The sequence below is a fragment of the Odontesthes bonariensis genome, chromosome 8 (genome assembly GCF_027942865.1).
Source record: "Odontesthes bonariensis isolate fOdoBon6 chromosome 8, fOdoBon6.hap1, whole genome shotgun sequence".
NCBI classification, from domain to species: Eukaryota; Metazoa; Chordata; class Actinopteri; order Atheriniformes; family Atherinopsidae; genus Odontesthes; species Odontesthes bonariensis.
Genome location: NC_134513.1, coordinates 30,118,860 through 30,132,482, shown reverse-complemented (window position 1 = coordinate 30,132,482; position 13,623 = coordinate 30,118,860). Strand labels below are relative to the sequence as shown.

At 39.2% G+C, this 13,623-nt stretch overlaps 1 protein-coding gene across 3 annotated transcripts in view; it reads left to right on the top strand.

Annotated features, from left to right (window-relative positions):
• Positions 1 to 10,284: 10,284 nt before the first annotated feature.
• LOC142385542 (NACHT, LRR and PYD domains-containing protein 12-like) overlaps positions 10,285 to 13,623 on the top strand; it is an 80,124-nt gene continuing 76,785 nt past the window's right edge. Inside the window, exon 1 of one of the 3 annotated variants that reach the window (XM_075472164.1) lies at positions 10,285 to 10,388. The gene's annotated coding sequence lies outside the window, so the exon portion shown is untranslated. The remainder of the gene's footprint in view (positions 10,389 to 13,623) is intronic. The other 2 variants (XM_075472163.1, XM_075472165.1) reach the window with 2 other exon arrangements.

Genomic DNA, 13,623 nt, shown 5'->3' with positions numbered 1-13,623 from the left:
AAATAAATTAAATAAATAAAAATCAAATAAAAAATCATAAAATAAACATAAACCAAAACAAAACAACTGGCCAGTTGGTATAACCCTTGCTTTTAGGAACCAGAATAGTCATCAAACTGCTGTGCAGCCCTAATGAGAAATCCAGTACCATCTCCTTATTTTGCTGTGACAAACTTCAAATCATTTAGGGAACACATCATCACAATCAACATCAACATGAGCACAGTTGGTATAATCCTTGTTTTTAGGATAATTCTGCTGTGGAAAAATCATCGTTCAGTTTTGGGATCATGACAACACACAAACAACACTCAACACCAGACACCACAGGTTAGGAAAACAAATAACAGATGACAAACATATATTGCATTTCTGGGTTTGCTCAAGCAAACGTCATATTTTCATTGGGGCCTAAGTATACAAACAGTGGTTTTCATATTATGAGTTTGATTCCATGTCTTCCTTTTCCAGGTCCGGGAAGTCTTAATGCAAAAGAAGACACAAACACACACAGAATTTTTGGGAAAATTGGAGAAGTTTTAGTAAACCATGATTAATTGTTAATTTATTGCCGAACTGCTCCGCTGCAGTTTCTCCTCCTGTGTTGTTGTTTGCTGCAGGACAGAAATATTTGTGGTTAGATCTCATTTTGGGAGCAGCACAGCATCAAGAAAGCAGACATTTTTCCAATGACTAACTGATTAACTTGTTTAGGTTAAATATTGTCTGTCCTCTCTTAATTCAGGTCAGAGCGTTAAAAATAAACTTTCAGCATAATCTGCTTTATTCTTACTTGTTAGTTAGTAATAATGTTGTTTAATTCTTACCAGTGGCTGCGTTTTTTGATGCTGAGCCGTACACAGACAGTTCAGGAATAGCATTAAGTTTTTTCCGGTTCTAACTGAATCAGAAACACCTCATGTGGTACCAACGGTGTGACATCAGAGCTGTTCCTGACCATAACATGATACCATAACATGTTTTCATACAGATATTAAAACCATAGGTTCATTTTATTTCTTTATTTATCCTAATTCATCCTTTATTTTTCTTTGAGGATCACATTGTGGTCCCTGTTTCCAGTATGTGTGGCATGTGTGTGTGTGTGCGTGGCTGTATATGTGAGTGTGCATGTGTCTGTATGTGGCCTTGGGTTTCACTGCTTTGTTTTATCTGAAATATTGTCTTGGATGAGAAGTGCTATGTAAAGTGCTATATAAATAACGTCTGATTGATTGATCGATTTAGTGTTGTAGATTAAAAACTTTCTGGTCATCTCTAATGGAACGTCTTCCGATGACCCAAAACAACTAATTACAGAACATTTCATTCATCCCATTCATATCCTTTTTCTATCAACCATCACGCCACCTATTGGCGTTCTTCTCCTTCTCCCTCAGGTAGCCCTTGTCCCCCAAGCCGTTAGTGCCCCCTTTGGGAACACCCCCTTTGGGATCTCCTCAGCCCCCACTCACCATGGCCATCGCTTGGCAACCGAACCTTTTTCCCACATTCACACAAGTCCTCATACTGTCCCAAAAAAGGGTGTGGACAGGGTATTTTTCTCCCCGTCCAGGCCTCATATAGGACAACCTGAAAACATTCATATATAGGTCATATATTATATATCATATAAAATAGTAGGTTAAATAATGCATAATATAATGCTTAATAGGGAATAGCTTCAGCCAAAGTTAAGTCTGTGTCTGCATAGATCTTTATTTTGGCTTTCTAAGCTGCCCTGTGCTCACTGTTTTTAAATGCGCCATAAAAACAAACCTTGACTTGTCTTGTTATGGCTCAGTCTTTGCTGCAGCTGTCCTTTCTGTATTTTTCCAATGCCCTAATTTATTTAAACTTCTATGAAGCACTTTGCTGCTTTATTAAGTTAGCATATTAATTGTTTCTTAGATCTGCTGCATTTAAGTAGTTTAATGATTTAGTTAAATAGTCAAATGGTTTAGTTTGAATCTAAATATTGGTGATAACTTTTGACTCAGAATTGGTGATCTGAGGCTGAGGAAATTTAGAGCAGCTAAAATTATTTTAAAGTCAAGTTAATATCTCCTAATAACAATAAAGGCTAAGCCTCAATAACTTTAATATGATATCAAATTGTTTGACATCTGACTGTCTGGCCGTGATATTAAATCCTAAATCCTGGTTTTTTAACTTATGTCGTATGGTCTGACTGTCTGATCTCAGTCCTGTTGCAGGTGGAATCATAAAGTTTCACTTTGTAGAAAATTTTTTCAGATATTTTTTTTTTTAATTAAAGGAGCAAATCTCCTAAACACTCTGCTTGTGTATTTGACTTTAGCTCTTTAAGAGAGCTGTTAAATCCTATTTCAGCAACAGTTTTTATGAATGTCTCAAACAATGTTCTTCCTGGATTTTATTGTTTCTTATCTCATCTCTGCGATTTTTTTCATTGTAAAGCTGTTTTCAGTTTATATACGTATTTTGGTGTCTTTCCTAATCATATGCACTTTAAAATAGATGGATGAATCATTACTATTTGCTCTAGTACAAAATTAAACCTATATTATAATCAGTATATCATTATAAACATAGGCCAATGATCACCCAGAGTCTGTTTGGATTGTTCTCACTCTCAGTGCTGAATGAGAGAAAAAGCAGGGTTGAGAAAAGACAATCTTAGGGTGTGCGCATTTATGACAAAGAGAACAACTATAAAAATAAATTGGGAATATTATGGCTCAAAAAGTGTTTGAGGCTTTTCATTATTCATTATTCATTATTTCCTGTAATGCTGCTGCACAGCTGATCTTTAGTTAGTAACTTCAGGCCTCAGGTCAAGCCTCCAAATCTGTTAATTCTTTCTTACAGGTCTCTTATTAGTGCGTTGATGCTGAAAAACAATTATTAACTTTTGTCAATAAACTTTGGGATCAAATATATCATATATCAACTTTTTCCTTCTGTATTATGCATGTGCTTGATTCTTACTCTCTCGTTTGTTTTGAAAACATTTTGAACACACACACTCAGCCTCAGTGGAGCAAACCCGCACACTCTTTTTTCTGCATTTCTCCAGTCCAATTTATCTGTCCCTCGTTTTTCTTCTCACCCCGGGACCATTTCTTCCATCTTTCTAACGTGTCAACCAGCACCGACCCCAGCGAGCCGGATTTGCATTTTTTCTAGTCGTCAATCAATTTTTGTGACATATTCAAAAGTTATACACGTGTTATTCAAAGTATATGGAAGGCCTTAGTTGCCCAAATGCTGAAAGTAGTGAAGAAACTTCTACGCAGAACGCTGTGTTCTGTGCGCTCCACCTCTCGGGGTTACCCCACTTTTCAAAGCATTTGTTTATTCCAAAACTTTGGGTCACACCATAAAAATACTGATTTCCCCGAACAAAGCGACCCGTATAGCACGCGCAGCCACTTGTTCTCCCCCTTTTTATCTATAGAAACCCCAATATTGAACAGAAACCACTCGAGATCTGCTGGCGCAGTCAAATATCTTCGAGCGGCGAACCCCACCCCACAGTTGCATGAAAATAAAAAAAATCTGACCCTGTGTCCTACAGTATAAATTTATTCTTGTCAGACCGACTGTCTCGGGATTATAGACCGCTTCGCACCCCGGAGGTCTCAATCCCTCGTTCTAACTTTCGTCAGAGGAGAAACCTTCCGTGTCGGAATTCCACTAATTTTATTTATTTACTTAGTTGACCCCCTCAATTTGGGGATTTTATAAACTACTTCGGCCACACCTAGCTATTAGTGCACGGAAACAATTTGAAGACAAGCTCCCCGCATGGGACATTCATTTATAAAATGAATTTATCTTGTCACTTTGTTCGAATTCACTTGTCAGGACACTTATTTGCTTTCCCTATGTGAGACTATGTGTATTATACTTCACGTGTTACCATTCAATGCAAACATCAGACAGTACATTAACACTTGGATTCACTATGACCAGAGGACAACTTAATTCAGACAACTTCATTTAGTTTACCCAATATGCAGATATTTCACATTTAGTCATCAAGTGGTGTTCTGCTCACCTTTTCTCTGGCGCCTGATTGTCTGAAAAAAGCTGTCCCTCCAATCACCTCGACGCGTCCTCCCTCGGACGGGGTCGGTCGCACGGCACGGTGGTCCTTTAGCCTTCAAACCTCGTGTCACGGCACCATTTGTTAGATCTGGTTCTTTTAGTAGGAGGCTCAAGAACGGACCGGAGTAAATTCAAGTGAAAAGGAAGTCTTTATTGGTATGGCAACAAGTGGAGCATTTCAGCGCTGGTCTCAGTCTGACAGAACTCTCGCAGGAATCCGTCAGACCGAGCCCCGTATCCCCGGTTACACCTCGTATATATGTCTCCTAGTTTCCCGAGGTGGATCCCTTGTTGATCAAATGTGATTGGATATGAATTGTCTAACTCAAATAATGTCTGTGAGGAATTCAAATAATGTGTGTGTATCAATCTGCCCTTGGTTTCCCAGACTTTCCTGATTGTTTTGTCTGTCTACTCCTGCATCACTTAAGGTCATATGGAAAAGTACTGAGACTTATTTCATTCCTAATGTCTAAGAACAAAGCCAATTATAACAACAAGTAGGCAAACGCAATTTAAAAATAAACTAAAGAAACAAAAACATGATATATTATAAAGTAAACACAAGTACACAAAATCAATGACTAAAAATGTCCACAGTGCTGCCCTGCTTTTAGCCACTTCTTAAGACCTGATTTAAAAGTACTAAGTGTGGTGCTTTCCCTGATACCAACAGGGATGCTATTCCACAGCCCTGATGTTTTTACTGAGAAGGCACTTTGTCCAAAAGTGGAATTTCTTACCCACTTGTGCAGTCCCCTCTAGATGATGCTCTATATACAAAGAATATTTTTAAAAAGAGAAGGTAACTACAATTTGAGGGGCTGTGGCAAATTCAAAGTACCAGCAGTGAGGACCACGAGGAAAACCATGTGTGTATCTGTATGTGGTGTCCGTCTATGGAACAGTCTATGTGCCAATATTAAACAATGCCCATCCATTCACCTTTTCAAACTAAGATACAAAAAAACTACATTATTAAAGTACAGTGCGCAAGAAGATCGCTGCGTACGACAGTAAAAGATGTTATAATCAGTTACTCAAAGGCCTTACCCATGGGGTACTCTTATTGCCATTGCTGGTATTTTTTAAGGAAGAAGAAAGGGGGGAAGAGAAATGTATGTATACATATATATATATATGTCTGTGTGTATGTATGTGTGAATGTGTATGTATTTTTTCCTTTCCTTTTTTGCAACTGTACACATTTGATGGAGAACAAATTATGTAAATGGCGGCGGCCTTATTATTTATTAAGAACTGAATGGGGGTGGGAATCTATAAGCTTGTCTTCATCCCACTCCTTTCCAAGCTTATTTGAATTTTCACAAAAAAAAAAAAAAAATTGTAATGTCGCTTGTTCAGTATATTATTTTTGCTTGGAATAAACTAAACTAAACTAAACTAAACTAAACTTGTATACAAACAATGTTTTTAATGTTTGAGTTCATATGTAGGGATATTGATAATACTACAAGCGAAGTTTGATGATATATTGAGCCTTATTTGTATTTTAAATTCAGCGATTCTGACATATGCGGCCGATAGAATTAAGCTGGGGAATCTTCGCCGTTGGTAGCGAACATGGCGCCCATGATTCGAGTTGGCCGAACTCTCTCTATACACGGCTCTGGCTCACATTATAAAGACTGAACCTGCAGACTGCAGCTGGCTGCCTTTAGCCTGGGCGAAAGCCGACTGTTGACTCCGTCAAACAGTCTGGAAAAACCCAATAGGAATCTGTTTCCATGAAGGGTGGGACCTTACTCAGCAACTTTAATTCATTGGAGTTCCCTTAACCAATCAGTAATGTTTAGAAAGGACGTAGGTTATGCGCCGAGGTTCATGCTTACTCTCACGAGGCTCTAGCTCGCGAATCACGCTTCCCACATCCGCTTTCATTATACCGGTACCATTTGATAAATCAAACTTTTCCCAAAGCCAGTTGGAAGGAGAGCTACGACATCCTTGCCACTAACAAAATTGACGAGGCATTCCTCTTGCTCTCGTTTTAATTGTGTAATGATCTCGAGAGTTGAGATAACTTCATGGATAGCTTCTAGCGTTCTTCCGTCGCCATGTTTATTTCCGCTGCGGTTGAACTACAATTATATGGACTACAATGGACTCCGCGCGTAAGTTCTGCGTCACCACTCGCAACTGTTTGCTGATTGGCAAAACACTGAGCGAACCGAGGTAGGGGGATTTGGCCAGACTATGTGCGGAGCCAAAATCTTTGGGCGGAAGTACGTAGGATGGCGTCGCCAGGCTAGGCTGCCTTCATCATATGAACAAAATGACTTTGGAACAGATTTCCCTCCATTTCAGACACAACGGGACAACAATGCTGTCAGTAAAACATTCAAAACTGACAAAGTACAACAATCTTTAGGAGAAGTTTCATCCTTAAAGCTTTTTACCAGTTACTGTGCAGGTTTGAAACTGCTCCTACTTTGCATCTTCACTGAGTAATGATGAGAAATGTGAGCTGTGGTAAAACTCCAGCATTAACTAAATATGACAGTGTTGTTAAAGTATTAATATGACTGCTCTCTTCCATCATAAAACCTCATTTTAGAAAAATTTCCCACATTTCAATGTTCATCCTGACTGAGGGTGTAGTTACAGCTTATGGCCACCAGAGGGAAGCATAGAGACAGATGCAAAGAGGTTGTTAAGTTAGCAGAGACGCTATTAGATATCACTTCCGGTGAGGACATAAAATAAAAGCTTCACAAATAATTAATCGTCAAAGACCAACAAGCAAAGACTCCCAAAGTATCAGATACATTTTTTACGGTGGCCGACACGTGCAAACGGCAAAACAAATCCAACAGTAAAAATGCTGCGAGAGAAAAATGCAGCAATCACAAAAACGACCGGAGCACACGCACTGCAAACTCCAAAACACAACGGAAGTTCACCAGGCCACGAGGCGGTCTCGACCTGTGGGATAGGGGATCGATTATCGACTATGGGAGATCGAGCATATTAACAAAAGAGAAGAAAGTCAAAGTCTTTTTTAAACACTTGGCCGTAATCCTTTACCTTATTATAGAAGAGCAGCGGAGTTATGTCGCTAATGTTAGCGTGCTTTAATTTAATTTAATGTCAGCTTTCGCTCGGGGACATCGTCTCCTCATATTGGACACTCACATGGTGAGAGATGACAAACCGAGTGCACGGAAATTACAGAGAGAGTACAGGGATATGGCAAGGGAAGAGAAAAGAGAACAAATGTGAAGAAGAGTAACAGAGGCAATGCCAGGAAGCAGAGACGGGGCATTAGGGCAAAATGTGGAGGTGATGAGGAGATGTGGAGAGCATTGAACAAGCAAGCTCAAGATTAAATAAAAAGAACAGAAAGGTGACAAAGTGCCCTGTGTTTTTATGTAGTAATGATCACGATGCAATTTTGAAATTAAATTGACTGATTGGATTCATCATAGCATATAATTGTCTATTTTTCCAGGCTGCCATGTTTTGCCCTTTCTGCAGCCAAGATCTGAGGACAGTTCAAGTGTGCTGTCACTCATGTGGCAAAAATGTCCTGTTCTGGATGGACCTGATGAATGATCTGAGAGAGAGAGACATCTCTTCAGTGGGAGCCATTGGATACTTTGATCAGTTCATTTTTGGGGGGAAATCTCTTTATAGAGATGTGGAATGGAAAAAATGTGGTTGATCAGGAATAAATTCTGTCTAAACAATAAGATCAAGGAAGTGTCTTTCAAAATTAAACACAAAATATATCCATCAAAAATTGTTATATTTTTAGCTAAATTTCATATCCACAAAAAGGAAATGGACTGACAGAAAACCATTTTTTTCCACTTTTTTTTAAACAACTATATCAATACAGCACCGACATCAATGGTGTAGAAATTCCCAAGACTGTAAAAACTTATTGAATTAATATGTTTTTCTTTACAGTGATACAATTTTAATACATGATGCTTCTATACTCTTTGTACATTTATATTTTTTTCTTCCTCCAGCTAAAAAAGAGAAATTTTGTGCTCTTCCTGTCGATGCAAATAAATAATCAGTTAATGTGGAGAATGTGAAATACAGTGAGGTGCGAAAGTTTGGGCAGCCTTGTTAATTTTCCTGATTTACCTTTATAAAGCATTGATTGTTTGGATAAAAAAAATCAGTTAAATATATCATATAGGGGACAAACACAGTGATATTTGAGAAGTGAAATGAAGTTTATATGAATTACAGAAAGTGTGCAATAATTGGTTAAACAAAAGTAGGCAGGTGCATAAATTTGGGCACTGTTGTCATTTTATTGATTTCAAAACCTTTAGAACTAATTATTGGAAGTCAAATTTGGTTTGGTAAGTTCAGTGACCCTTGACCTCCATACACAGGTTTATGAGAAAGGGTATTTAAGGGGGGCAATTGTAAGTTTTTCTCCTCTTTGCATCTCCTCTGAAGAGTCGCAGCATGGGAGTCTCAAAACAACTTTCAAATGACCTGAAAACAAAGATTGTTCACCGTCATGGTTTAGGGGAAGCATACAGAAAGCTATCTCAGAGATTTCAGCTTTCAGTCTCCACTGTGAGAAACATTGTGAGAAAATGGAAGACCACAGGCACAGTTCAAGTCAAGGCTCGAAGTGGCAGACCAAGAAAAATCTCGAATAAACAGAAGCGAAGGATGTTGAGAACAGTCAGAGTCAACCAACAGACCAGCACCAAAGACCTACAACATGATCTCACTGCTGATGGAGTCACTGTGCATCGGTCAACTATTCGGCGCACTTTACACAAGGAGATGCTGTATGGCAGAGTGATGCGGAGGAAGCCTTTTCTCCGCCCACATCACAAACAGAGCCGCTTCAGGTATGCTAAAGCACATTTGGACAAGCCAGCTTCATTTTGGAATAAGGTGCTGTGGACTGCTGAAACTAAAATTGAGTTATTTGGGCATAACAAGGGCCGCTATGCATGGAGGAAAAAGAACACAGCACTCCAAGAAAAACACCTGCTACCTACAGTAAAACTTGGTGGAGGTTCCATCATGCTGTGGGGCTGTGTGGCCAGTACAGGGACTGGGAATCTTGTTAAAGTTGAGGGACGCATGGATTCCAATCAATATCAGCAGATTCTGGAAACCAAATGTCCAGGAATCAGTGACAAAGCTGAAGCTGCGCCGGGGCTGGATCTTCCAACAAGACAACGACCCTAAACACTGCTCAAAATCTACTAAAGCATTCATGCAGAGGAACAAGTACAACGTTCTGGAATGGCCATCTCAGTCCCCAGACCTGAATATTATTGAAAATCTGTGGTGTCACTTAAAGAGAGCTGTCCATGCTCGGAAACCATCAAACCTGAATGAACTAGAGAAGAATGGTCTAAAATACCCACAGCCACAATCCAGACTCTCATTAGAAGCTATAGGAAGCGTTTAGAGGCTGTTATTTCTGCGAAAGGAGGATCTACTAAATATTGAGCTAAGGTTTTATTTTTGGTGCCCAAATTTATGTACCTGCCTAATTTTGTTTAGACAATTATTGGTGACTTTCTGTAATTCATATAAACTTCATTTCACTTAATAAATATTGCTGTGTTTGTCCCCTATATGATATATTTAACAAATTTTTTTTTTTATCTAAACAATCAATGCTTTATAAAGGTAAATCAGGAAAATTAACAAGGCTGCCCAAACTTTCGCACCCCACTGTATATATATATATTTTTTGCTTTAATTTGAAACTGCATTCATTTAATTGTTCATTTAATCGAGATTTAAATTTCATTTGTTATTTCAATTGGAATGTATTGAATTTATTTCTGTGTTAATTTGTTTTTTTCCTGTATTTATTTCTGCATAATGTTCCCTTGTATTATACTGATCTATTTATAATGGGCTGTTATTGGGACAATAACTACGGGGAGAAATGGGAAATAACTGAAGTAAATACATCTATGAATGAAATCTGTTTGAAAAATGAATAAAAATAATGCATGACGAGGTCAAAATAAGATAAATAAATAAATCATTTTAAAGGAATAAGGATCAATATGATGTAAAGGAGAATCAAACTGAAAACTGAGGGACTTTAACACACTTAATGCAGTTGACAATTAAAATAGAAAATCCCAGCGCGCTAACACACCCACGCACATATACACGTGCACGCGGCGCACGTGATTTCCAATAAATGCTCGGCTTGTGGTCGTGAGAAAAATAAAAAGTGAAGTGAAGTGAAGAAATGAAACTAAAGTGTTCAGGCTCCATTTTGAGTTAACAGCAGCAGGATGAAACCTGAAGTCAGCATCAGGGTGAGTGTGAACAACATTCTTCTTCTATTCCTCCAGAGTCTGAGTGCGTTTACAGGCTGAACTCGGTTCGGTTCATCTTCCACACAAACTGCTTTTATTGAACTGTGGAGTCTCTGTGAGGGTGTTACTTCCGGCTCGGTGAGACTTTGAACAGAGGAGAGACACTCCTTAATTTGACATGTCCGTTCAGATAACTGAACATTTATCTCCATACAAACACATTTTAGCGTCTTTTTATTTTTAATAGCATGTTGAAATCTCCTCATCTCTCGTGTTTCCTCCCACAGATAAACATGTGGTATTCAACACTTTAAACATTAATAGTTTGAGTTGAAACTGTGCGCACCCCGCAGGAGCGCACGCGCTGCGCTGTGACCAGAACAAGCGCTGCTTGTCTTATTTAGATCTTATTTTCCTCCGTGTTTGGGAAATGTAAAGTTCAGACATCCCAAGTTCCAAAAACTCATTTCAGGGCAGTGGCGTGCATACATAGACATCAGGTGGTGCTGAAGCACCACTACCTCTGCCCTTTATCAACGAAAGTGCCCTTTTGTAACTTCGTTGTTTTTATTTAAAAAATATTATTATTAACATTTTACTGAGGCCGGTTTTGAAATGATCTTTTGAAAACCTGAGCGATTAAAAACGACTGAAAACAATGCCCCGAAATGAGCCACCTCCTCGCGCACACCCGACCTCTGTCTCTCTTCCTTTGTCACGTGAACTCGCGCGGTCGCGCGCAGGGCGCACCAGATGCGCTGCAGCAGCACAGCAGCTTAGCAAGGCAAGGCAAGGCAATTTTATTTATAGAGCACAATTCATACACAAGGCAATAAAAGCATTAAAAAGAAATGAAAAAAATAATAATAAAAATGAAAAAAAAACATTAAAAATAATAATTCATTCATTCATTTAAAAGTGAAGAGTGCAGATAAAATACTTTCAGGTGTCATATGCACAGCTAAATAGAACTGTTTTCAGCCTGGATTTAAACATTGTCAGAGTTGAGGCCTGTCTCACATCTTCTGGAAGGCTGTTCCAGATGTTAGGAGCATAAAACTGAAACGCAGCCTCATCTTGTTTAGTCCTGACTCTGGGCACCAGCAGGAGACCCCTCCTTGAGGTTCTCAGAGCCCGAGTTGGTTCATATGGCTCTAACATGTCAGAGATGTACTTTGGCGCTTGACCGTGAAGAGACTTGTACACAAGCAGAGCTGTTTTAAAGTCTATTCTCTGAGCGACAGGAAGCCAGTGCAGAGACCTGAGCACTGGACTAATATGGTCGTATTTCCTGGTTCTAGTCAGGACTCGAGCAGGAGCGTTCTGGATGTACTGCAGCTGTCTTATAGCCCGTTTAGAGCCCAGTGAGCAGGCCATTACAGTAGTCTAACCTGCTGGAGACAAACGCATGGATCAGTCTCTCTAAGTCTGGTTTAGACACTATTCCTTTGATTCTGGCAATGTTTTTTAGATGGTAAAAAGCTGCTGATGTTACAGATTTAATGTGGCTGTTAAAGTTCAGGTCTGAGTCCAATAGTACCCCAAGATTTCTAACCTGATTATTAGGTTTAAGAGAGAGAGTCTCAATGTGACTGATAACACTTTCAGGCAGGTGGCAGGCAGGCTTCTTCTCCCCTGCCCCACCAGCCAGGTAACATACAGATCAAGTAAAATCGTACCGTTTTCCCTCTAAGCCTAACGTGTAATCACTTTGTTGTGAAGTAAAATCTCATACAAAGTCTCATACAGTCTCATAAAGTCTCATACAGCACCAAACAACTAAACATTTTTAGCCGACTGGTCACCTGATAAACTAGTTTAACGCTCTAGCCCAAATAAAAAAATACCCATCTGCCTTCATGTAATGACAACAGTCAGTAGCCTATAACTCCTTCTCGTACTTTTTGGTCTCTTTATTGTCTTTGTCTCTGTCTGTATATTGATTTACTAATTGCAGCAGAATGCCAAGAAAGGAGAGGCTAAAGAGAGAAAAGGTAAAGGAACTACAGCAGGCAGCCCTCTCTACTTTCCTGGATGAAAGCAAAGCAGCTAAGTAAGCAATTAAAGAGCAGCTAAAGACAGAACTAAAGGTCTTCCACTCCAGCTTTACTTCAAAGAACCTACAAGAAATACTTTCAATACTGAGGGGAAACAATGGCCAGCTGATCTTTCCTGCCTTTGTCAAAATGATCCAAATATATGCAACATTACCAGTGACGACTGCTTCAGTTGAAAGATCATTTTCCAAGCTGAAAATCATCTAAAGTAAACTAAGAAGCCTGTGTGGTGAAGAAAGGCTCTCTGACCTTCTCTTGCTTGCCATTGAAAAAGACATTGCGATAAATCACAGCGAGGTCATTAACATCTTTAAAGACATGGCACCAAGGAGGAGGCTGCTTTAGAGAAGTACACTTTAATTTCATTCAACATGTGCGTGTCATTTTTTTTTACAATATAGTCTTCTACGTGCGCTAAAAAGTGCCCTTTTCCCCCCCTGAGCACTTGCCCCCCAAATGTCTGTGCACGGAAATATCCCTGACTATTATTAGTCTGATCACATGACAGTCGTTTAGACTTTTTAAGAAAATATTTGCAACTTATCTCCATGAAAATATGAAATATTTGTTTTAAAAGTTGAGTCGCAGTTATGCCATTCTTGTTTTTGCTTTATATTGTAGAAATAAACGACAGAAATGTGATTTCTGATCAACATCTTTGGGTGATAAGAACTCCCAGCTGCTGAAAGAGGTTTGAATGTTTTCATGGTGCAACAGACAGAATCATTTTCCAACCAGATGTTCAGAAGCGTCTTTGAGCTGCTCTGTGAGCGCCACAAACACACTCACGCTAACATGAACTCACCTGATTTAATGTAAATCAAAGGGGGCGGAGCTTCAGACCAGACGAACCAGTTGCATCAGATAATGAAAGGACACAAACACACTCTTTGTTAGAAACTTATCATGTATATTACCTTGGCGTCAGGCTCCATTTTGAGTGGACAGCAGCAGGATGAAACCTGAAGTCAGAGTTAGTGTGAGTGTTAACAACATTATTCTTATCTTCCCGTCAGAGTCTGAGTGGGTTTTCTCTCTGTGGACTGCAGAGGAAGAAGAAGCAGAACTCAGCAGTTTTTTTCAGGTGTTATAACAAAGCTGATCGGACGGCTCTGATACAAAGAACTGATCCAACTCAGGTGTAAAATCATCAAGTTCAGAGTGTTTCAGCTTTCTGA